This window comes from Pleurodeles waltl, chromosome 7, assembly GCF_031143425.1.
Source record: "Pleurodeles waltl isolate 20211129_DDA chromosome 7, aPleWal1.hap1.20221129, whole genome shotgun sequence".
Classification (NCBI taxonomy): domain Eukaryota; kingdom Metazoa; phylum Chordata; class Amphibia; order Caudata; family Salamandridae; genus Pleurodeles; species Pleurodeles waltl.
Window position 1 is genome coordinate 774,185,613 of NC_090446.1, and position 25,061 is coordinate 774,210,673.

Below are 25,061 nucleotides of genomic sequence, written 5' to 3' on the forward strand. Positions count from 1 at the left end.
CAGCACCGCCGCCCCTACCTGTTTCACAACCCCTACTAACCCCTATCTGATTCCTTACCTTAGCCCTACTTCATTTTCACTTACCTGATTATTTTTATTTTTTCTTTCTTTTGGGGAATACGGGCGACCGGAGGACGGGAAACCAGACCGCCTCAAGACGGAGCCAAGACACCACCAGAGCCTGGAAAGGGAAAAGAAAAGGGGCTTTGAGGAAATAGAAATTAGGGCTGATCTTGTGAAGAGGAACAAGAGAGGACTGGCCAAGATATAAATAAAACAGTATTATTCCCTCAAATATCAGTGCCTGTCGTCTTCTTCCAATATCTTGCATACGTCAGATAACGAACCCATTTACAATGGGGCTATGGCGGAGAGTCGTGGAGAGGGTCAACACAGTGGGACAGCACCCCAGAACAAGGGATGACATCAGGAAGAGGTGGAACGACCTACGGGGGAAGGTGTGTTCCATGGTAGCAAGACACCAGATAGCTGTACAGAGGACTGGCGGTGGACACCCACCTCCTCCCAAACAACTAACAACATGGGAGGAGCAAGTCTTGGCAATCATGAATCCAGAGGGCCTGGCAGGAGTAGCAGGAGGACTGGACTCTGGTAAGTCAAATCTTTACTACTTTCACCCCCCCTACCTGCATGAAATCACAAACTCCTACCCCTATCCTCACCCCCATCACTCCACCACCTCACATATACCCCACCATTACTACCCACCCATCCCAATACCAATCCCTGCATGCAACACTAATGCATGGACCCACATCCCCACAGCATGCACACCAGTGACAATCACTTAGCCAACCAAATCACAACTCAAACAAGCCAAAGCTGCCTTGGTAATAACAACCATAGAGGGGAACATACCCATGCACAAGATGTCACACACAGTAACAATAACACTGCATTTAGATCCCCACAGGACCCCCACACAACGTCACCGGAGAGGAGGTGCCAGCAACATCCAGTCCTTCTCCAGAAGAGGCCCACAGAGATGACAGCAGCTGTTCACTCCTGGATCAGGATGACCAACCTGGCCCATCAGGGACCTCTGGACAGTCGATGACCCAGCCACAGTCTCAAACTACCACAGAGCCTCCCCCGTCAGGAAACACCACCACAGCACACACACAGCAGGCCCATCCCTCTGTCCCCAGGACACGTCAAGCAGCAGTGTGTCCAACTCTACAGGGACCCCAGGCAACCCCACAAACACAGGGCTATCAGGGACGTAGGGTCAGTGGCAGTGGGCACACGGTTCAGGGGACAGAGGCCCAGGACAACAGGGAAGCTGGGAGGGCTGCTGTGCGACAGGGGGAGGACAGGCCCAGGGAACCGACTCTCAACAAGACACTCACCAACATCCTGGGAGCATACCACCATTCCCAGGAGACCATGGGCCAGATACTGGTCAAGCTGCAGGAGTCCCAGCAGCTGCAGGAGGGACAGTACCTGAGGATCAGGGAGGACCTGAGAGACATCCACACCACCCTGGTCACCATTGCAGGGGTGCTGGCAAACATGGCTAACACCATGAGGGAGGCAGTGGCACACCAACGGGCCCCTGACACTAGCCACACCGATGAACAGCCCTCCACCTCTGCTGACGCTAGTGGACAGGAGGCCCTGCCACTGGAACAACAGGCCACCAGCACCCCTGCCCCTGCAGAAGGAGAGCCACCACGCAAAAGGTCCCTGCGATCCAGGCAGAAGCCAGAGAACATTGCCAAGACCCCACAAGAAAATAAGACTTCCCTGAATGTCACCCTTATGTCCCACTCTGTCACCATGTCCACCTTGAACTGCCATTGCCCCACTCCCTGTGCCCCCTTGGACAATGCATCTGTGATACCAATAGACTATTCTCTATCCTGGACATTCCTCCACCATCAACCCATCCCACTGCGATACCCCCTACACTTATTATCACAGAAATAAACACCCTTGGAACAAATACAAGTATGGAGTCTGTTAATTGATTGAAATATGTATTAGTTTAACAAGCTGTAAACATTGCAATTCAAATGTACAGTTATCTATACATAGGTATGACCTGTAGTGGGCAGCAGTAAACATACCAGGAGCCAGAGTGGGGCACAGATATCTGAAAATATAAATTTCAAAGGGTACAGTAAGTGGCCATAGAAATAGGAAAATCAGGCTGCCATGTACAATGTCCAACACAAAACTGCAAAGGAAGGTGAAGTTACATTGTCTTACCTGTGTGTCACTGGAAGTACTGTTGAATTATAGTAGTTCTGTTGTCCAAATCCTCTTCCTCTGCCTCCTCTTCATCACATTCCACAGGCTCCACAGCTGCCACACAACCATCTCCAGCCTCATCCTCCTGCAGAAAAGGCACCTGACATCTCAAGCTGAGGTTGTGCAACATGCAACGATGATCTGGCACACCTTCTTGGGTGAGTAGTACAGGGATCCACCTGTCAGATGGAGGCACCAGAATCTGGCCATCAGGAGGCCAAAAGTGCGCTCAATGATCCTCCTTGTACGCCCATGTGCCTCATTGTAACATTCCTCTGCCCATGTCCTCAGATTCCTCACTGGGGTCAGTAGCCATGAGAGTTTGGGGTAACCAGAGTCACCTGAAAATATCGAGGGATACCTGTTAGCCAGGCACTCACCCTTAGGGACAACCCCACACTCATATACCTACATCAACTGGGTGGGGACCAGGGGCTCACCTATTAGCCACACCCTGTGCATCTGGAGTTTAGACATCACATACGGAATGCTGCTGTTCCTCAAGATAAAGGCATCATGCACAGAGCCAGGATACTTTGCATTGACATGAGAGATGTACTGGTCCGCCAAACACACCATCTGCACATTCAGAGAGTGAAAGCTCTTTCGATTTCTGATCACATGTTCATTTCTCCAGGGTGGGACAAAGACAATATGTGTACCATCAATAGCAACAATGATGTTGGGGATATGTCCCATTGCATAGAAGTCAGCCTTCACTGTGGCCAAATCCTCCACCTGGGGGAATATGATGTAGCTGTGCATGTGTTTCATCAGGGCAGACAACACTCTGGTCAGCACGTTTGAGAACATAGGCTGTGACATTCCTGATGCCATGGCCACTGTCGCTTGGAAGGAACCACTTGCCAAGAAATGGAGCACTGACAGGACCTGCACTAGAGGGGGGATAACTGTGGGGTGGCGGATAGCTGAAATCAGGTCTGGCTCCAATTGGGCACACAGCTCTTGGATTGTGGCCTTATCAAGTCAGTAGGTTAGGATAATGTGCCAGTCCTCCATTGTCGCCAAGTCCACGAGGGGTCTGTACACGGGGGTATGTCTCCATCTCCTATTCATCCTCAGCGGTTGAACTCTAGGGTGAAAAGCGGTGCGCAGATGGTCATATTCAAACATATACTCTGATTAATAGGCCTTTCTTTTTTTACAGAAACAGTATGTGAACGTGTAGGTCCATTGATGTGCCTAAGTCTGCTGTGGCGCAGTTAGGTGCCATGCCCAGTGCCCCCCTGCAATGGCCCCCGCCTGACCTGTGAGGAAGGACAAGTGGAAATGAGGTAATTCCGCTGGCGTTGTGACCGCCGTGCAACACATCATTGGTTATCATTGGGGCCTACGGGTTCCAGGAGCTAAATGGTGATGTACGCCGGCGGTGACGGTACGCACTGCCGCGGACATGACCGCCATTTTTTATCTGTTCACTCACTTGCTACCTGACCTTCAACAGGAGAGGACCTACACTGCAAGTGCTGCTGTGACCTGTGTCTGGAAGCGACCATGGCTCGAGTGTCTGGGGAAAGGGCCCCTGTCTTCACTTTGGAGGAGTTGGAGAGACTAGTGGATGGGGTCCTACCCCAGTACCCATTACTTTATGGTCCTCCAGACAAACAGGTGAGTACACTGTGAGCACAATGCGTGGGGCATGAATGTATGGAGTGCTGTGTGTGTAAGCCTCGTAGGGATGGCTGCGGGGTCCTGGGCAGAGTGCTGCATGTTCGGTAGGCAATGTCTGTGCGTAAGGGGATGGGAGGGATATGGTGGTCCATGAGTATAACAGTCCGGACGGTATGAATAATACCTTTTCTGCTGTATCTTTTTCTGCAGGTCAGCGCCCATCAGAAAAAAGGTATGTGGCTTGCCATCGCCAAGGAGGTGCAGACCCTGGGGGTCTTTGACAGGCGGAGCACCCACTGTCAAAAATGGTGGGAGGAGCTGCACCGCTGGGCTAGGAAGATGGCGGAGGCCCAGCTGGGGCTGGCCTCCCAATGAGGAAGAGGTGCCTGTCGTACCCTGACCCCGCTGATGTTCCGCATCCTGGCGGTGGCCTATCCGGAGTTGGATGGGCGCTTGAAGGCATTACAGCAGCCACAAGGGGGTGAGTACAGATTCAGAATCATGACTTTGCACCCGTTAAGGTGTTACCTGGGAGGGGGATGTGGATCTGTGGGTGCCCCTAGGCCAGGGCGAACATGGCAGGGTAAGTTCCATGATGGGCAAGCTCAGATGCACTCCAACCACAATAATGCTAGTTGGCATCTACTACTGGGCAGGGTCCTGTGGGTTCCAGGTGTGCAGCTAATGGCGTTAGGCATTGTACCCCATGGCCTTGTGACTAGCATTGCAACTGGTAGTGCATGGCCTAGTGCATAGGGCTGTTCCCTGTGAGTTGTGTACGCCGACGGTACTGTTGTTGCTGGTATTGACCAAGTGTATCCTCTGTCTCTTCCCCTCCTTTTTGTTTTGTCCCCCTGTCCTTGTGTGCATTAGCATCATCTGGCGGAGGAGCAGAGGCACCGGCGACAGAGGGAGCTGCATCCCACATGGGCCTGGAGGCCAAATCCACCGACGGTGAGGGCACCAGTGGGACGGAGGGCGAGGGGAGCACCACGACGGAGATAGGAGGGGACAGTTCTGACAGCGACACCTCCTCCGATGGAAGCTCCCTGGCGGTAGCGGACACCTCTGTGGCCACCCCAACTACAGATACAGTTGCCATCCCAGTACCAGCACCGCCCTTCCAGCAGCCCCTCAGCGAGTTTCCCGTGCCCGCTCACCCAGGAGGGTGGGCATCTCCTTCACCCCAGGCACCTCAGGCCCTGCCCCAGTCAGCCCTGCTACCCTCAGTGAGGAGGCTATTGACCTCCTGAGATCCCTCTCTGTTGGGCAGTCAACCATACTGAATGCCATCCAGGGTCTAGCAGGGCATTTGCAACAAACAAATGCATACCTGGAGGGCATTCACTCTGGCGTGGCGGCCTAACAGAGAACATTCCAGGCTCTGGCCTCCTCCCTGATGGCAGCCATTGTCCCTGTCTCTAGCCTCCCCCTCCAACTTCCTCTCCCCAGTCCCAGTCCCCTCAATCCCAGCCTATCCCAAGCACACTTCAGACCTGCATGCACCCAAATCAACACACAGAAGTGGCTCAGGCAAACACAAGCACCACACTTCATCCCACAGGCACTCACACAAGCACCATCCAGATACAGACACACCAACATCCACTGCCTCCACTGTGTCCCCCTTCTCCTCCTCGTCCACCTCCCTCCCAGTTGCATCTCCACTCACACCTGCATGCACAACATCCTCATCCACTACCTCCATCACCAGCACACCTACCACAACACGTCCCTCACTGGCAGTCACCACCCCCACATCCATGCACACGTCACCTGTGTCCTCTCCCACTGTGGCTGTGCCCCCTCCTCCAAAAGTACACAAACGCAAGCACTCAGACACCCAACAGCCATCCACCTCACAACAGCATCCAGCCCATGCACCTGCACCCAAACACACCAGACTGACACCTCCTACCACCACTCCCTCTTCCTTCACTCCCAAACCTTCACCCTCTTCCAGCCCCAGTGTCCATAAAAGCCTTTTCCTCACCACCCTGACCTCTTCCCTGACCAATCCCCACCCCCGTCATTCACTTTGGCCCAGGGTGGGCAGAACCCAGGCCAGCACCTCAGCCACCCAGTCCACGGCCACTGTAGTTTGTGCAGCTACTGCAGGTGTGAGAGGCTCCAAGGAGGCACCCGTCCCCACAGCCTGTGTGCCTGCACCACCTGCCAAGGGCAAGAAGGGGACACCAGCCAGCAAGGGGAAGGAGGCACCACCAGCCAGCAAGGGCAAGGAGGGAACCCCAGCCATCAAGGGCAGGAAGGGAACACCAGCTGGCAGAAGCAAGGAGGCACCACCATCTGCCAAGGGCAGGAAGGGGACAACAGCTGCCAAGGCCCATGTAAAGGGAACTGACGCCACAGGCAGGATGGATCTGGTGCCTGGGGCTGGAGCAGCATCTGGGCAAACAACACCAGCCATGGCACTTGAGCCGTCAGAGGCTGCAGGGGAAGGGCTGGAGCTTCCCCCCACCGCCGGCAGCACCGCCACCTGCACTGCCAGCAGCACCACTGCCAGTAGCAGCAGCCCCAGTGGGCAGCCGTCCGAGGCTGCAGGGGAAGGGCTGGAGCCTCCTCCCCACCGCCGGCAGCACCGCCACCTGCAACGCCAGCAGCACCTCCACCTGCACCGCCAGCAGCACCACTGCCAGCAGCAGCATCCCCAGTTGGTAGCTGTCCGAGGCTGCAGGGGAAGGGCTGGAGCCTCCCCCCACCACTGACAGCACCGCAGCCTGCAGCGCAGCTGCCATCCACTGAGCAGCTGTCACCGCCGGCGAGCAGTGTGTAGTCGTCCCTACATGGGCTGTAGTGCATCCAGGCCCCTGCAACACCTGTAGGTGTGACACCAAGGTGAGAGACTGTGACCTTGCACCATCCAGGATCAGCATCACAGGGCACAAAGCCTTCTCCAGAACTATTGGAAGAAGGTTTCCACTCACCCCTCCTTGGCAGGATGAAGCACAGTGAGCACAAAGCCCACTCCAGAACCAGTGGAAGAAGGCGTCCACTCACCCCCTCCTTGGCAGGATGAAGCACCTTGGGCACAAAGCCCCCTCCAGAACCAGTGGAAGAAGGCATCCACTCACGCTCCTTGGCAGGATGAAGCACAGCGGGCACAAAGCCCCCTCCAGAACCAGTGGAAGAAGGCATCCACTCACCCCCTCCTTGGCAGGATGAAGCACACTGGGCACAACCCCCCCCCCCCCAGAACCAGTGGAAGAAGGCATCCACTCACCCCCTCCTTGGCAGGATGAAGCACACTGGGCCAAGGCCCCCTCCAGAGACAGTGGGCAAATCACCCACTAAAGAGGCTGTGGCTTTGCACTCCTCAGGACCAAGCAGTGGGCAAACCACCCACTTGAGAGACTGTGGCTTTGCACTCCCCAGGACCAAGCAGTGGGCAAACCACCCACTTGAGAGACTGTGGCTTTGCACTCCCCAGGACCAAGCAGTGGGCAAACCACCCACTTGAGAGACTGTGGCTTTGCACTCCCCAGGACCAAGCAGAGGGCATGTAGCCCCCTCCAGGAGCAGTGGCGTTGTACCATCTTCCGGCTGACGTGCCCCCCCATTCCCTGTCCCCCTGAGGTGCCTGTGTGTTTTCAACCTGATGCCCCAGCAGTGTTCTCTCCGTATTGAGGCAGGAGTCAAGTGTGACCTTGGCCTATGTGTTATGGCCCTGTGGGCCACGGACATTTTGGAGTGGGCATTGTCCCTTCATCTGTATATATTGTACATACTGTTTATTGCTTTGAGGACGTATATATCTAATTTGAAATATTACACTCACTTTAATCAATTCCTTTTGTCCTTGCATTATTCCTGAGGGTTACGGGGCGTATATGTGATTTTGTTGCATCTGTTTGTGTGTATGGTGTTGGGGGTGGGGGTGTTGCGTGTGTGTGTCACTCTCTTTTTCCTCCCCCCCTCCCTTGTGTGCTAGGTGCGGTACTCACCGTGGTCGTCTTCGCCCACGTTCATGTTCCTGGTGTAGGAGGAGGTAGACCATCATTCGAAATATTTGCAGTTCGGCCCCAAGGCGTTGTGGTTCTTCCTTGTGTGTTGAGAGGTGAGTTGTTTCCCTTCTGTGTACTGTTTCTGCTGTGCTTTTGATGGCATTGGTACCGCCCCGGAAAAGGTGGCAGATTGGTGTGTCATAATAGTGTGGGCGGTACATTGTCTTCCGCCTGGCTGTTGGCGGTTACCACCGCAGTGTTTACTGCTACCGCTGTGGCGTTGGAGTGCTAAAATGGCTGTATGTGTTGGCGGTTTCCGCCGTGGTCACAATTCCATTTTTATTACCGCCGGCCTGTTGGTGGTATTACCGCTGCTTTATCACCGACCGCCAGGGTGGGAATGAGGACCTTACTGTTATTAAAGACAGGAGTAAATCATTTCTCAGTAACAGACTGAGGGTAAACATCCCTAAAATTTGTGTGGAGTTGTAGCTTCTCCACTGAGAAAAACATTTTCCTGGTGGAAAATGCAGGAAAAAGTTAGAAAAAGAAAAAGTCTTAGTGATCATTTTTTCTCATATGAAATTATTTTCCATGAGCAGTTATGTATGTGTAACTGCTTATGATTGTGAGTACTTCCGAAAAGTTGTGACTGTTGCAGTCTCCCAGGATTACTTCTTGAATTCTTCGAGAATTCCAAAATCAGAATTGAAAATCTCCCCCTTAATGTAGGAGTAAACTTAAGACTGTAGGTTTTCTCATGAATGTGGTCCCTTGTGTCTGAATAAAAAAAACACACACACAAGTGCAGAACATAACTGGAGGAGCAATTACTCCAGGCCGGGTGGTAGCCTAATGCCCCCTCCTCATTGTGAATATTTATGTTACTGTTTCACTTCTGTAATTCTAACCTGCCATTTAAAATGAAGCCGGTGATTTGTGGTCAAACAGTCTTTGTTTGCTTCTGTACACAGAAGTTTGGCCTAATTTGCTAGTTGCGTGTCTGCATTCTGAAACAGACATCTGTGGCTCGAGCTGCAAAGCCATGGCTGCTTCATAGCATCTTTGGGCTAGGTAACTATTCACTTCATGATTCGTATGGGTCTAAAGTACTTTGGCCCATATTTATACTTGTTCACGCAAAACTGCGCTAATGCAGTTATGTGTATGCTCTACTTGCACTGTTTGTATGTGTTTCAGAGCATGCAGTGCATCTGCAACGAAGCAAGATACACAAATTAAATAGTTTATCATACAGCAGTCAGCTACTGTATGCTTAGCTCAGACAGTTCACCTGTCATCAACTCTATTGTGTAGTAATATATTGCAACATTTAGATAGCGCTTACTACCTCTGCATAGGGATCTGAAGCACTTGTCTATAAGGGCAGCATGCTAAACCATGCAGGGTTTGTGGCTGGAAGTATGTTGTCTTTGTTCTGAGCCTGTGCTGGAAGTGTTACTGTTTCCATGTGGTGCATGATGACCACTGAGGTGTGTTATCGTGCAATGGAATGCTTGTTTTGCAAAGTGTTGAATGAAGAGGTGTGAGATGTAGGCACGCAGTTTATGGCTGTCAGTAAGCAGAGAACATTGAGCAGCTCCAAAGTTTCTTTAATAGCATTTCTTATGATCATGGTGGGCTTACATGGTTACTGCACTTAGGCCCTCATTCTGACCCTGGCGGTTCTCTACCGCCAGGGCCAACGGGGGCGGGAGCACCGCCGACAGGCCGGCGGTGCTCCCTTGGTCATTCTGACCGCGGCGCTTTGGCCGCGGTCAGAACGGGAAAACCGGCGGTCTCCCGCCGGTTTTCCACTGACCCTTAGAATCCTCCAAGGCGGCGCAGCTCGCTGCACCGCCGAGGGGATTCTGACCCCCCCTACCGCCATCCTGTTCATGGCGGGAAAGCCGCCATGAACAGGATGGCGGTAGGGGGGGTCGCGGGGCCCCTGGGGGCCCCTGCCGTGCCCATGCCCATGGCATGGGCACGGCAGGGGCCCCCTAACAGGGCCCAACTAGGCTTTTCAGTGTCTGCGATGCAGACACTGAAAAGCGCGACGGGTGCTGCTGCACCCGTCGCACGCCTTCCACTCCGCCGGCTCGATTCCGAGCCGGCTTCCTTGTGGAAGGCGCTTTCCCGCTGGGCCGGCGGGCGATCTGAATCAGATCGCCCGCCGGCCCAGCGGGAAAGTCAGAATACCCCTCGCGGTCTATTGACCGCGGGGCGGTATTCAGGTGGCTTCCGACGGGCGGGCGGCAACCGCCGCCCGCCTAGGTTGGAATGACCACCTAAGTTGTCCAACCTGATATTTTGTTTTATGTTTATGATCCTCAGCAAGGCATAGGTTGTAGAAAGAAATGGTAGAGAAATGTGCTAACAAGAACTTTGATAATATCATCCCTTATTCAATTCAATTCATGCTGTTTTTATATGACGAATAGCTACCTAACTGGGCCTACCAACGCTTATTGCAACAACCTCTCCGGAATACTTACATGAACCCCAGACTACAGCCCAAGCTTTAGAAAAGGTGGGTTTGAAGAAGTTTTCTGAAGCTGAGGTCCTACTGCTGACTTCTAAGGGTAGCAGTGAGGGTGTTCCCCTCGTTGTGTACCATATATCTTGCCCCTTGTTGTGTACCATATATCTTGCATGCGCTGTTGCAGGTGAGACCACAAAAGAACACAAACACCAACTGCTACCAAAAGAAAGACTACAAGAGACACAGAACATACATATTTGCATTAAATCACATTTAAAAAGTCCTGAACCTTGTAGTGCATTGCAGATGACAGCACTTCCAAGAATTTTAGGCTGAATGAAGGCAGGGCATCACTAGACCTTCTGCTTACGCCTAAAAAAGAAATATGAATTACATTCAAGTATTTTATAAAAACAAGAATTATAAGGTCTCCTACCCATATAAACCTTCAACAATGTCTTTACTGATTCAAAAAAGTAACCATTAAATGTCAGTCTCAAGAAAATCCTAGAGACAAGGTGTAGATTGTAATCACAGGTCCCTCACATCACAACACTCTGGATGCCCCTCCTTCCTAGGAATTCAACCTCCACAGAAAACTCTCCTGCTTCTTACTCTGAAACCTTTCACACTGACACCCTGGCTATGCTCTCTCTCCACGCCCCTCCCACACTCCATGAACATCTCTGTCATCCTGCAACACCATCTGCCCTTCCTTCTCCCATCAGCACTGTTTCGACTGATGTGCGAGAAGTCCCATAGGTCCCATGCCCATAGGTCAGATAATGCTATGTCACCCATATCTCTTTTCACTCACCTGTGTCTTATCCACATCAGTAGTTGTTCCACCCTTCCACGCCTGGTTCATCAAGGTACACTACTTGCTACTCCTGAAGTCAGGCACCCAGGTGATATATGACCTGAGAATTCCTCTTGCTTTAACACTACAGCAGCAGATGCCCCACTTAGTTTTCTTTCCTAACTCTCCTCCACCCACCACTAGGGTATATGCTAACAAAGTACAAATCATTGCTCAAGAACTTAGGCCCATATTCATACTTAAATTGCGCCAAATTCGTTAATTTTTTTAATGCAAATGCGGCGCAAACCTAACTACATATTTATATTTTGACTTTAGACATGTCTAGCGTCAAAATATTGGAGTTCGCACCGTTTTTGGATGCATGCACCTACCTTGCGTCAATGAGATTCCACCTAAAAAATGGTGCTAGCCCCATATTTATCCCCCCGTGCTAAAATGACGCACGGGTGGGAGGAGGGGATAAATAATGGTGCAAAGCTCGCTTTGCACCATTATTTAATGCCTGGATCAGACCAAGCGTTAGAGGACCTGTGGACCCATTTCCGGGGTTAACAACCATGGAATGGGTCCACAGGTGCCCTCACCATACCCCAGGAACATCCCCACCCACATCAGAGGATGAGGGACCCCATCCCATGTGAGTAGGGTAAGTATTTTAATTTGTTTTTTAAAGTGCTACTGGGGGCCCTAACTTGGGCCCCCCTGCATAGCACAGGGTGCAATGGCCATGCCCAGGGGACACTTGTCCCCTGTGCCGGCCATTAGGGTGGCCTGCATGACTCCTGTCTTTCCTAAGACAAGTGCCATGTTTTTAGTGGCTGTGCGCCAGGAAATGGCGCTAGTCTGGTTAGAGGGCTTTTTTTTGCCTCTAACCAGGCTAGTGTCAGTTTTTGACTCACAACCCCATCCTTCCCTACCGCCACCCCCACCAGGCTAGCGTCTTTTTTTAAGATGCTAGTCCAAGTTTAGTGCTGGCTTACACCATTCCTTTAATATGGTGCGCGGCTGGCGCTGTGAAATGGCGCAAGCTGGCACTATACTTTTTGCCGCAAAACTGCATTTGCGCAGTTTTTGGCAAAAAGTATAAATCTGGGCCCAACTTTCTTGAAATTTCAAAGTCATCACTTACTCACACAGCTCTCGCTCCACCATTTCTCCTCACCTCGGTGATGACTTAACAAGATGCATCTGCTGGAACATGATTGTCTGCTGCATGATACAGGCATTTCCCCTGCCTTATGTTCTTAAAATGCTAAAATCTGTGTCCTGGGTTTTAGATTTTGGCCTTGCTACACACTAATCTAGTGTGAGTGAAGGCTAGGCCTGCCCTTGACTACAATAGGTTCTGGACTTCTCCTAAACCCAGAGGGGTGTACAAAGCGAGTCCTCCTAGTGGAAGAAGGACTGCTGTCTGTGTCATAGGTTTCACATATGTAGTGCAATGATAGCAGCAAACCATATACTTTCTAATAATACAGAGATCGGGCCTTTTTACCCGAGTGTTGTGAATAGAAGCTTACGTGCCCATTCATCTGAAAGTTCAAATGCTCACATCAACTTGGATTCCTGGGGCTGAGATGCTGAGCGAGGAGCATGTGCTAGTGTGCAGTACATAAGTGTCTGAATGTGGCAGAGTGATACAGGCCTGTGGGTTCCATTTTGGAAGCCTCTGGCATAGGCATGTGTACAAGATGGAGGTGGGGTTGATTTCCTCAGATGAAAGAAGTGTATTGCTGACATTCCTGAGATGGGAGGGGGAAAACCAGTCACTGAAGTGAGGGAAGAGGAAACAGGCTTTCCCTAAAAAGTTGCAAAGATCCTTTCTGATCCAGGGGGCTATTAAGCGTCTTCCTGTATGGCCATTTCGGTGGGCAGTGCTAGCGCAGGTGTTTTAATAAAAACTATTAATGAATGTTTATGTATTTTGAATAATAAGTTTTATGTAGAAAATATATTAACGTAGGGAAATAATGCATGCATTTGAAAATGTGATCACGAAGAATGGCCACCAAATCGAGTGTCTTGGCCTATTTGCCAGGCCTCATGTAAAAGCTGTATTTCTTAGCATTTAACCCCTTCCCCGCCACGGACGTAATGGTTACGTCCATGGCAGCGCCCGTGTGGCGCCATGGACGTAACCATTACGTCCTGAATGCTTCCCTCGGGAGAAGCGCTAGCGCTCCTCCCGAGGGACGCCCCCCCACCCCCCTAGGTCAGGGCTGACCGGGGAATCCCTTCCCCTTCTACCCCCGACCCCCCCCACCCCCCCTGTGACGTCAGCGCGCGCTGATTTGTCACAGGGGCCTCCCTAGTCGCGCTGGAAGCTCTGCTTCCAGCGCGATTGAAAAAGAAATGCAAAAGCATTTCTTTTTCAATCACTTGGGAGGCCCGGAGGGGCTTCAAAGGGAAGGAAAAGTATTTCCTTCCCTTTGAAGTCCCTCCGAGGGTTTCAAAAGCCGGATTGCTTGCAATCCGGCTTTTGAAACCCCACTAGACACCAGGGATTTTTTTTTTTTTCTTTGCAATTGACAAAAGGGAGCGACCCCTTGGGCAAGGGTCGCTCCCAGGGGGGGCATTTTTTTGAAAAGGCCTTTTCTGCCCCCCCTGGGGGCAGATCGGCCTTATTAGGCCGATCTGCCCCCAGGGGGGGCAGAAACCTCTAGGCACCAGGGACCTTTTTTTTTTTTTTTGCTTCATTTTTTTTTATTGAGGTGGGGAGCGACCCCTTAGGCAAGGGTCGCTCCCCTTGGGGGAAAATTATATTTTGGCCATTTCTGCCCCCCTTGGGGGAAGATTGGCCTATTTTGATGAGGCCAATCTGCCCCCAAGGGGGGTAGAAACCACTAGACACCAGGGATTTTTTTTATTTTTTATTGTTATTGACAAAAGGGAGCGACCCCTTGGGCAAGGGTCGCTCCCAGGGGGGGCATATTTTCGGGAAGGCCTTTTCTGCCCCCCCTGGGGGCAGATCGGCCTACTATTAGGCCGATCTGCCCCCAGGGGGGGCAGAAACCTCTAGGCACCAGGGACCATTTTTTTTTTTTGGTTTCATTTTTTTTTTTTTTTGGTGGGGAGCGACCCCTTAGGCAAGGGTCGCTCCCCTTGGGGGAAAATTATATTTTGGCCATTTCTGCCTCCCTTGGGGGCAGATTGGCCTATTTTGATGAGGCCAATCTGCCCCCAAGGGGGGTAGAAACCATTAGACACCAGGGAGTTTTTTCTTTGCGTGAATTTCACGCAAAGGGAGCGACCCCTTAGGCAAGGGTCGCTCCCTGGGGGGGAGGGCAATTTATTTTAGGCCATTTCTGCCCCCCCTGGGGGCAGATCGGCCTATTATTAGGCCGATCTGCCCCCAGGGGGGGAAGAAACCTCTAGGCGCCAGGGCAAATTTTTTTTTTGTGTTTTTTTTTTTTGTTCTTTCTTTTTTTTAGAGATGGGGAGCGACCCATCAGGCAAGGGTCGCTCCCCTGGGGGGCAAATTGTATTTAGACCATTTCTGCCCCCCTGGGGGCAGATTGGCCGATTTTAGGTCAATATGCCCCCAAGGGGGCAGAAACCACTAGGCACCGGGGATTTGTTTTTTGGCGCCAATGTCACGCAGGGGGAGCGACCCCGTAGGCAAGGGTCGCTCCCGGGGGGCGGGGGTGGGGGTTGGGGGGGCAAATTTATTTTAGGCCATTTCTGCCGCCCCGGGGGACAGATCGGCCTATTATTAGGCCGAACTGCCCCCGGGGGGGGGGGGGGGGGCAGAACACTCTAGGCGCCAGGGCAATTTTTTTTTTGTGTTTTTTTTTTTTGTTGTTTCTTTTTTTAGAGATGGGGAGCGACCTATCAGGCAAGGGTCGCTCCCCTGGGGGGGCAAATTGTATTTAGACCATTTCTGCCCCCCTGGGGGAAGATTGGCCAATTTTAGGTCAATCTGCCCCCAAGGGGGCAGAAACCACTAGGCACCGGGTATTTGTTTTTTGGCGCCAATGTCACGCAGGGGGAGCGACCCCGTAGGCAGGGGTCGCTCCCGGGGGGGGGGGGGTTGGGGGGGGCAAATTTATTTTAGGCCATTTCTGCCCCCCCGGGGGACAGATCGGCCTATTATTAGGCCGAACTGCCCCCCGGGGGGGGGGGGGGGGCAGAACACTCTAGGCACCAGGGCAATTTTTTTTTTGTGTTTTTTTTTTTTGTTGTTTCTTTTTTTAGAGATGGGGAGCGACCCATCAGGCAAGGGTCGCTCCCCTGGGGGGGCAAATTGTATTTAGACCATTTCTGCCCCCCTGGGGGCAGATTGGCCAATTTTAGGTCAATCTGCCCCCAAGGGGGCAGAAACCACTAGGCACCGGGGATTTGTTTTTTGGCGCCAATGTCACGCAGGGGGAGCGACCCCGTAGGCAAGGGTCGCTCCCGGGGGGGGGGTGGGGGTTGGGGGGGCAAATTTATTTTAGGCCATTTCTGCCCCCCCGGGGGACAGATCGGCCTATTATTAGGCCGAACTGCCCCCGGGGGGTGGGGGGGCAGAACACTCTAGGCACCAGGGCAATTTATTTTTTGTGTTTTTTTTTTTTTTTTGTTGTTTCTTTTTTATAGATGGGGAGCGACCCATCAGGCAAGGGTCGCTCCCCTGGGGGGGCAAATTGTATTTAGACCATTTCTGCCCCCCTGGGGGCAGATTGGCCAATTTTAGGTCAATCTGCCCCCAAGGGGGCAGAAACCACTAGGCACCGGGGATTTGTTTTTTGGCGCCAATGTCACGCAGGGGGAGCGACCCCGTAGGCAAGGGTCGCTCCCGGGGGGGGGGGGGGTTGGGGGGGCAAATTTATTTTAGGCCATTTCTGCCCCCCCGGGGGACAGATCGGCCTATTATTAGGCCGAACTGCCCCCGGGGGGGGGGCAGAACACTCTAGGCAACAGGGCAATTTTTTTTGTGTGTTTTTTTTTTTGTTGTTGTTTCTTTTTTTAGAGATGGGGAGCGACCCATCAGGCAAGGGTCGCTCCCCTGGGGGGCAAATTGTATTTAGACCATTTCTGCCCCCCTGGGGGCAGATTGGCCAATTTTAGGTCAATCTGCCCCCAAGGGGGCAGAAACCACTAGGCACCGGGGATTAGTTTTTTGGCGCCAATGTCACGCAGGGGGAGCGACCCCGTAGGCAAGGGTCGCTCCCGGGGGGGGTGGGTGTTGGGGGGGCAAATTTATTTTAGGCCATTTCTGCCCCCCCGGGGGGCAGATCGGCCTATTATTAGGCCGATCTGCCCCCGGGGGGGTGGGGCAGAAACCTCTAGGCGCCAGGGGAATTTTTCTTTTTTTTCTTTGTTTTTTTTTTTTTAGAGATGGGGAGCGACCCATCAGGCAAAAGTCGCTCCCCTGGGGGACAAATTGCATTTAGGCCATTTCTGCCCCCCTTGGGGGCAGATTGGCTGAGTTTAGGTCAACCTGCCCCCAAGGGGGCAGAAACCACTAGGCACCGGGGATTTGTTTTTTGGTGCCAATGTCACGCAGGGGGAGCGACCCCGTAGGCAAGGGTCGCTCCCGGCGGGGGAGGGTGGGGGTTGGGGGGGCAAATTTATTTTAGTGCATTTCTGCCCCCCCCCCCCTGGGGCCGGCTGAGCTACAGGCCAAACACCACAGGTAGGCACCTTGCAAAAAACACCTCTGTTTTCTGTGAAAAAATATGTTGTGTCCACGTTGTGTTTTGGGCCATTTCCTTTTGTGGGCGCTAGGCCTACCCACAGAAGTGATGTACCATTTTTATCGAGAGACTTAGGGGAACGCTGGGTGGAAGGAAATTTGTGGCTCCTCTCAGATTCCAGAACTTTCTGTCACCGAAATGAGAGGAAAAAGTGTTTTTTGGGCCAAATTTTGATGTTTGCAAAGGATTCTGGGTAACATAACCTGGTCAGAGCCCCGCAAGTCACCCCATCTTGGATTCCCCTGGGTTTCTAGTTTTCAAAAATGCACTGGTTTGCTAGGTTTCCTCAGGTGTCGGCTGAGCTACAGGCCAAAATCCACAGGTAGGCACTGCTTTTTATAAAAAAATGTGATGTGTCCACGTTGTGTTTTGGGCCCTTTCCTTTCGTGGGCGCTAGTCCTACCCACACAAGTGATGTATCATTTTTATCGGGAGACTTGGGGGAACGCTGGGTAGAAGGAAATGTGTGGCTCCTCTCAGATTCCAGAACTTTCTGCCACAGAAATGTGAGTAACGTGTATTTTTAGCCAAATTTTGAGGTTTGCAAAGGATTCTGGGTAACAGAACCTGGTCCGAGCCCCGCAAGTCACCCCTCCTTGGATTCCCCTAGTTCTCTAGTTTTCAGAAATGCACAGGTTTGGTAGGTTTCCCTAGGTGCCGGCTGAGCTAGAGGCCAAAATCTACAGGTAGGCACTTCGCAAAAAACACCTCTGTTTTTTTCCAAAATTTAGGATGTGTCCACGTTGCGCTTTGGGGTGTTTCCTGTCGCCGGCGCTAGGCCTACCCACGCAAGTGAGGTATCATTTTTATCGGGAGACTTGGGGGAACGCTGGGTGGAAGGAAATTTGTAGCTCCTCTCAGATTCCAGAACTTTCTGCCACAGAAATGTGAGGGACATGTGTTTTTTTAGCCAAATTTTGAGGTTTGCAAAGGATTCTGGGTAACAGAACCTGGTCCGAGCCCCGCAAGTCACCCCTCCTTGGATTTCCCTAGGTCTCTAGTTTTCAGAAATGCACAGGTTTGGTAGGTTTCCCTAGGTGCCGGCTTTGCTAGAGGCCAAAATCTACAGGTAGTCACTTTGCTAAAAACAGCTCTGTTTTCTGTGATATGTCCACGTTGTGTTTTGGGGCATATCCTGTCGCGGGCGCTAGGCCTACCCACACAAGTGAGGTATCATTTTTATCGGGAGACGTGGGGGAACGCTGGGTGGAAGGAAATTTGTGGCTCTTCTCAGATTCCAGAACTTTCTGCCACAGAAATGTGAGGAACATGTGTTTTTTTAGCCAAATTTTGAGGTTTGCAAAGGATTCTGGGTAACAGAACCTGGTCCGAGCCCCGCAAGTCACCCCTCCTTGGATCCCCCTAGGTCTCTAGTTTTCAGAAATGCACAGGTTTGGTAGGTTTCCCTAGGTGGCGGCTGAGCTAGAGGCCAAAATCTACAGGTAGTCACTTTGCTAAAAACAGCTCTGTTTTCTGTGATATGTCCACGTTGTGTTTTGGGGCATATCCTGTCGCGGGCGCTAGGCCTACCCACACAAGTGAGGTATCATTTTTATCGGGAGACGTGGAGGAACGCTAGGTGGAAGGAAATTTGTGGCTCCTCTCAGATTCCAGAACTTTCTGCCACAGAAATGTGAGGAACATGTGTTTTTTTAGCCAAATTTTGAGGTTTGCAAAGGATTCTGGGTAACAGAACCTGGTCCGAGCCACACAAGTCACCCCTCCTTGGATTCCCCTAGGTCTCTAGTTTTCAGAAATGCATAGGTTTGGTAGGTTTCCCTAGGTGGCGGCTGAGCTAGAGGCCAAAATCTACAGGTAGTCACTTTGCTAAAAACAGCTCTGTTTTCTGTGATATGTCCACGTTGTGTTTTGGGGCATATCCTGTCGCGGGCGCTAGGCCTACCCACACAAGTGAGGTATCATTTTTATCGGGAGACGTGGGGGAACGCTGGGTGGAAGGAAATTTGTGGCTCTTCTCAGATTCCAGAACTTTCTGCCACAGAAATGTGAGGAACATGTGTTTTTTTTAGCAAATTTTGAGGTTTGCAAAGGATTCTGGGTAACAGAACCTGGTCCGAGCCCCGCAAGTCACCCCTCCTTGGATCCCCCTAGGTCTCTAGTTTTCAGAAATGCACAGGTTTGGTAGGTTTCCCTAGGTGGCGGCTGAGCTAGAGGCCAAAATCTACAGGTAGTCACTTTGCTAAAAACAGCTCTGTTTTCTGTGATATGTCCACGTTGTGTTTTGGGGCATATCCTGTCGCGGGCGCTAGGCCTACCCACACAAGTGAGGTATCATTTTTATCGGGAGACGTGGGGGAACGCTAGGTGGAAGGAAATTTGTGGCTCCTCTCAGATTCCAGAACTTTCTGCCACAGAAATGTGAGGAACATGTGTTTTTTTAGCCAAATTTTGAGGTTTGCAAAGGATTCTGGGTAACAGAACCTGGTCCGAGCCACACAAGTCACCCCTCCTTGGATTCCCCTAGGTCTCTAGTTTTCAGAAATGCATAGGTTTGGTAGGTTTCCCTAGGTGGCGGCTGAGCTAGAGGCCAAAATCTACAGGTAGTCACTTTGCTAAAAACAGCTCTGTTTTCTGTGATATGTCCACGTTGTGTTTTGGGGCATATCCTGTCGCGGGCACTAGGCCTACCCACACAAGTGAGGTATCATTTTTATCGGGAGATGTGGGGGAACGCTGGGTGGAAGGAAATTTGTGGCTCTTCTCAGATTCCAGAACTTTCTGCCACAGAAATGTGAGGAACATGTGTTTTTTTTAGCCAAATTTTGAGGTTTGCAAAGGATTCTGGGTAACAGAACCTGGTCCGAGCCCCGCAAGTCACCCCTCCTTGGATCCCCCTAGGTCTCTAGTTTTCAGAAATGCACAGGTTTGGTAGGTTTCCCTAGGTGGCGGCTGAGCTAGAGGCCAAAATCTACAGGTAGTCACTTTGCTAAAAACAGCTCTGTTTTCTGTGATATGTCCACGTTGTGTTTTGGGGCATATCCTGTCGCGGGCGCTAGGCCTACCCACACAAGTGAGGTATCATTTTTATCGGGAGACGTGGGGGAACGCTAGGTGGAAGGAAATTTGTGGCTCCTCTCAGATTCCAGAACTTTCTGCCACAGAAATGTGAGGAACATGTGTTTTTTTAGCCAAATTTTGAGGTTTGCAAAGGATTCTGGGTAACCGAACCTGGTCCGAGCCACACAAGTCACCCCTCCTTGGATTCCCCTAGGTCTCTAGTTTTCAGAAATGCACAGGTTTGGTAGGTTTCCCTAGGTGGCGGCTGAGCTAGAGGCCAAAATCTACAGGTAGTCACTTTGCTAAAAACAGCTCTGTTTTCTGTGATGTGTCCAGGTTGTGTTTTGGGGCATATCCTGTCGCGGGCGCTAGGCCTACCCACACAAGTGAGGTATCATTTTTATCGGGAGACGTGGGGGAATGCTGGGTGGAAGGAAATTTGTCGCTCCTCTCAGATTCCAGAACTTTCTGCCACAGAAATGTGAGGAACATGTGTTTTTTTTAGCCAAATTTTGAGGTTTGCAAAGGATTCTGGGTAACAGAACCTGGTCCGAGCCACACAAGTCACCCCTCCTTGGATTCCCCTAGGTCTCTAGTTTTCAGAAAGGCACAGGTTTGGTAGGTTTCCCTAGGTGGCGGCTGAGCTAGAGGCCAAAATCTACAGGTAGTCACTTTGCTAAAAACAGCTATGTTTTCTGTGATGTGTCCACGTTGTGTTTTGGGGCATATCCTGTCGCGGGCGCTAGGCCTACCCAAACAAGTGAGGTATCATTTTTATCGGAGACTTGGGGGAACATAGAATAGCAAAACAAGTGTTATTGCCCCTTGTCTTTCTCTACATTTATTCCTTCCAAATATAGGGGTGTGTGTAAAAAATACATCTATTTGAGAAATTCCATGTAATTCACGTGCTACTATGGTCACCCCGGAATTCAGAGATGTGCAAATAACCACTGCTCCTCAACACCTTATCTTGTGCCCTTTTTGGAAATGCAAAGGTTTTCTTGATAGCTATTTTTTACTCCTTATATTTCAGCAAATGAATTACTGTATACCCGGTATAGAATGAAAACGCACTGCAGGGTGCAGCTCATTTATTGGCTCTGGGTTCCTCGGGTTCTTGATGAACCTACAAACCCTATATATCCCCGCAACCAGAGGAGTCCAGCAGACGTAACGGTATATTGCTTTCGATAATCTGACATTGCAGGGAAAAGTTACAGAGTAAAAAGTAGAGAAAAATTGATGTTTTTTTCACCTCAATTTCAATATTTTTCTTTTTCAGCTGTTATTTTCTGTAAGAAACCCTTGTAGGATCTACACAAATGACCCCTTGCTGAATTCAGAATTTTGTCTACTTTTCAGAAATGTTTAGGTTTCTGGGATCCAGCATTGGTTTCATGACCATTCCGGTCACTGACTGGAAGGAGGCTGAAAGCACAAAAAATTGCACAAATGGGGTATGTCCCAGTAAAATGCCAAAATTGTGTTGGAAAATTGGGTTTTCGGATTCAAGTCTGCCTGTTCCTGAAAGCTGGGAAGCTGCTGAGTTTAGCACCGCAAACCCTTTGTTGATGCCATTTTCAGGGGAAAAATCACAAGCCTTCTTCTCCAGCCCCTTTTTCCAATTTTTTTGAAAAAAAACGAAATTTTCACTGTATTTTGGCCAATTTCTTGGCCTCCTTCAGGGGAACCCACAAAGTCTGGGTACCTTTAGAATCCCTAGGATGTTGGAAAAAAAGGACGCAAATTTGGCTTGGTTAGCTTATGTGGACAAAAAGTTATGAGGGCCTAAGCGCGAACTGCCCCAAATAGGCAAAAAAAGGCCTGGCACAGGAGGGGGAAAAGGCCTGGCAGCGAAGTGGTTAATAAAATAGCTGACCAAAAAGATTAAACTGTGAATTTCTATTGTATTGTTTAAATGTGCTCATAACGGAAGCTTCTCGTGTGAACTGACTGCTAGGTGATGATGTTCTTGCTTATGCAACATTTTATGTGTAATGTGTGTGAAACTGATTTTCCCAGGACAAGAACAATGAAGACACTAACTAGAGTAGAAGCTGCAACAATATTGTTACCTGACGAGCCGGATGATGAGGACATCGCAAAACGAACCAATCAATAATATGTGAACGAAGAAATATTAGAATTAATAGATTTGGGATATTAGTTTTATTTGACAGAGTGTGAACATACGATTAACTGACCAATAGAGATTTGGGGGGTAGTTTTAACAGTTTTGACTCAACAAGAGTACACAGGGAGAAGACAGACCTTCTGCCCTTGCCTTCATTCAGCCCATTGCCCATTTTTCCTGACCAAGAGGTTACTACTTTCTTATGCGTTTTGACAAGAGACGTGCTTAACTTTAATGCTAACAACTTTGCCCTTTTAATTCTTATGCTGAATCTTGATGCCTTGCTGATTGACTGATGTCCTGAGGATGAAGTCTGATTCTGCTTTGTTGATCCACCCTCAGGATAGGTGTATCCTAAATTGTGATTATCATGCATGTTTGCTTTTTTTCTTTCTCTGTACCAACTGCGCTATTTTGATAGAACCATAGTTAGATGTTTTTCCAAATTTGTGTTACTAAATTGTTTTGCATGAAGCCCAACATGGTGATGCTAATGTGATGTCAGTTAAGGATCCTCGCTAATGAATTATGATAACAGGGACTAATGCTCAATGAATTTCTCTGCTAAACTTCATGTATGTTATAACATTGACGCAGCTGACTTTGTTATTGATTTGCACCATAACTTTAGAATGTGTTGTAGTTCAAGCTTTGATTAGATTACGTTTCTTCCGCCGCTTTGGACAAACAGTGTTGTTTCTGTATGTGTTTCATCTGATTTTGATATTAATCTACATGACCTTAGCATTGTTAATATAGGGAAATAAATATTCTAAACTTTTACCAAAGGTGTGGTTATTCATGACTGAAAGGTCATGGGGTGTGACAGTTACTGACTCCATTGATGATTGATTTATTGATTACCAATGATTATTGACTATTGTGTATTGATTATTGATTATGTACTGGAGCTATGGTAAGAACATCTTAATTGCGAGTCAAAAGGTTCATCAACCTATTCGCGTCCCCTTTTAAGTTTAATTTTTAAGGTCAGACATGCTAACAGACATGGTAGCAGTGGTAATGGTTCGTCTCCTTAAGAGCTTGCCATAGACATCCGGTATAGAATAATAGACGAAGCAGTTTGATGAGTTGGTCCTTTTGAGAGTTCATTATTATTGAGATTTGGATTTTGTTTTTTCATTGATGATAACTGGGGAGACAATGATGTTCCCTTAAGTCCAGAAATGACTTTCCCAGATCCTGGATCCTGCTAATTGTTGTTTCAGGATGTTCCCCGCGTTCTAGTGTTAGTATGAGTGAATTATGTTGCGCTTGCACAGCGTATGCAAATCGCAGGTGAATTTTGAGGGTTTTAGGGAGTTTGGGTACTCCAAAGTGTGAGAGTAGGGAAGTCGTCGAACTTCATGTGTGTGGCACTTTGTGCTCAAATATTGTCCACATGGTTGTTGAAGTACGGACCCTGCATGGTCCAAGACTCCGGAGTATATTGAAAAGTGCATGAGACACTTGGTTTTATGTTGTAATCTATCTGGTTTAGTAGGTTGATCGGACGTGGTCAACAAGTCAGTGTGTGAGTTCAAGTGAGTGAAAGAAAATTTCGACTGATATTTGGCAAGTTCTATGTGCACCAGGACAGACCCATTGATCAGTTGAGAGTAAAATTTGCGGGTCGAATTTTGCTTGCGAATCTGGGAGACCGAGAAAGAAGGAGTAGCTGTAAGTGCAGGAAGGGCCATCAGTGAAAAATCCTTAAGTTTTCTGAACTGATTGTGTTACCTTTCCTGTAGTAAATCAGCAGATTTGTTTTTGATTTTTGGGTTTTGATTAGTGCTTGCAATATATGCATTAGTTTTGTGTGAATTGAAGTGAAGGAGGACAAGCCACAAGACTTTGTCAGCCGCAGTACGTGTGAGTGTGACATTGGAGCCGCGCTGGGGTAGGTTAGTTAGTGAGAAGGGTCGCGCACGGGTTGGCAGCTGTCCATGAGAGTCAATTGGTTGAGAACGTAGGAGAAAGGAATCTTGGGATTAAAAGTTACTGCCTGATTTGATTTGGAATAACAAAAAGATAGAAAAGATGAAGTTTTTCAAAGCGTCAAAAAGTGCCCTAAGGGCAGATACGTATTTTACAATGAGTGCAGGCGAGGCTATACCACCAGAAGGTACACCAGCTTACATTGTAATGGAAGAGAAGGGTTTCACACCATGTCTTTGGCTAAAGAGATGGTGCACATTAACAGAGAAAGATGTGAACTTAGCGTTTCTTACAAATGGGAAGTTTAATTTGAGAGTTTTGGAGCATTTACGGATGGTGCTATATGAATCGAAGCCCCTTCCGAGACCAGCACAGTTTGAGGCATTAGCGATTTGGGAGCTAATAGCCAGACAGCAGCAGCAACTGAAATTTGAGAGGAGGATGAGTAAGGCAGAAAAGACTCTAGCGGAGGCTGGATGGGATTGTGTTCAGAAAGCATGGAGAATAGAAACTTTGCACAGAATTAAGTTGTTTCTGGCAATAATGCAGGAGAATGAGAAGGAAGGAAAGAAAGCTACTAGAAAAACTAGTAAAAGTCCGTCCGAGGGTAAGGAGACTAGAAAGTCTGCAAACGAGGAGTAGGAGGAGGACTATGATGAGTTTATTACGCAGTTATTGAGAGATCGACCACCACCATATACAGTACATGAGAGTGGTCCAAGTACTAGTGTTGATCCGACAGCTCCGACGTAAGTTAATGGGACAGTGAGACCGGTGCAGGTTAATGCTAGTCTGACACAGAATGCAGAGCAAAGTGGTCTTAATGTGCCGTCCACTCCTGTGGTGCAGACTCAGCTGCAACCGCCACAGGTTCAGAGAATTTATCCCATTATAGAAACGACTTTGAATTTAGTGGTGCCACGGAGCAGGTCTTCCCGAGACCGATACTGGATCAAACTGAGCTGACTCTGATTTTATTGCCCCAAGTACAGCCACAGGTAATGCCAAGATTTACTCCAGTGAAAGGGACACAGTCAGATATGACTCCGACGATGAATCAGAATATGGGAGTTACTCTCCCACAGAGCATAGGAGCAAGAGCAGCCTCAGATGC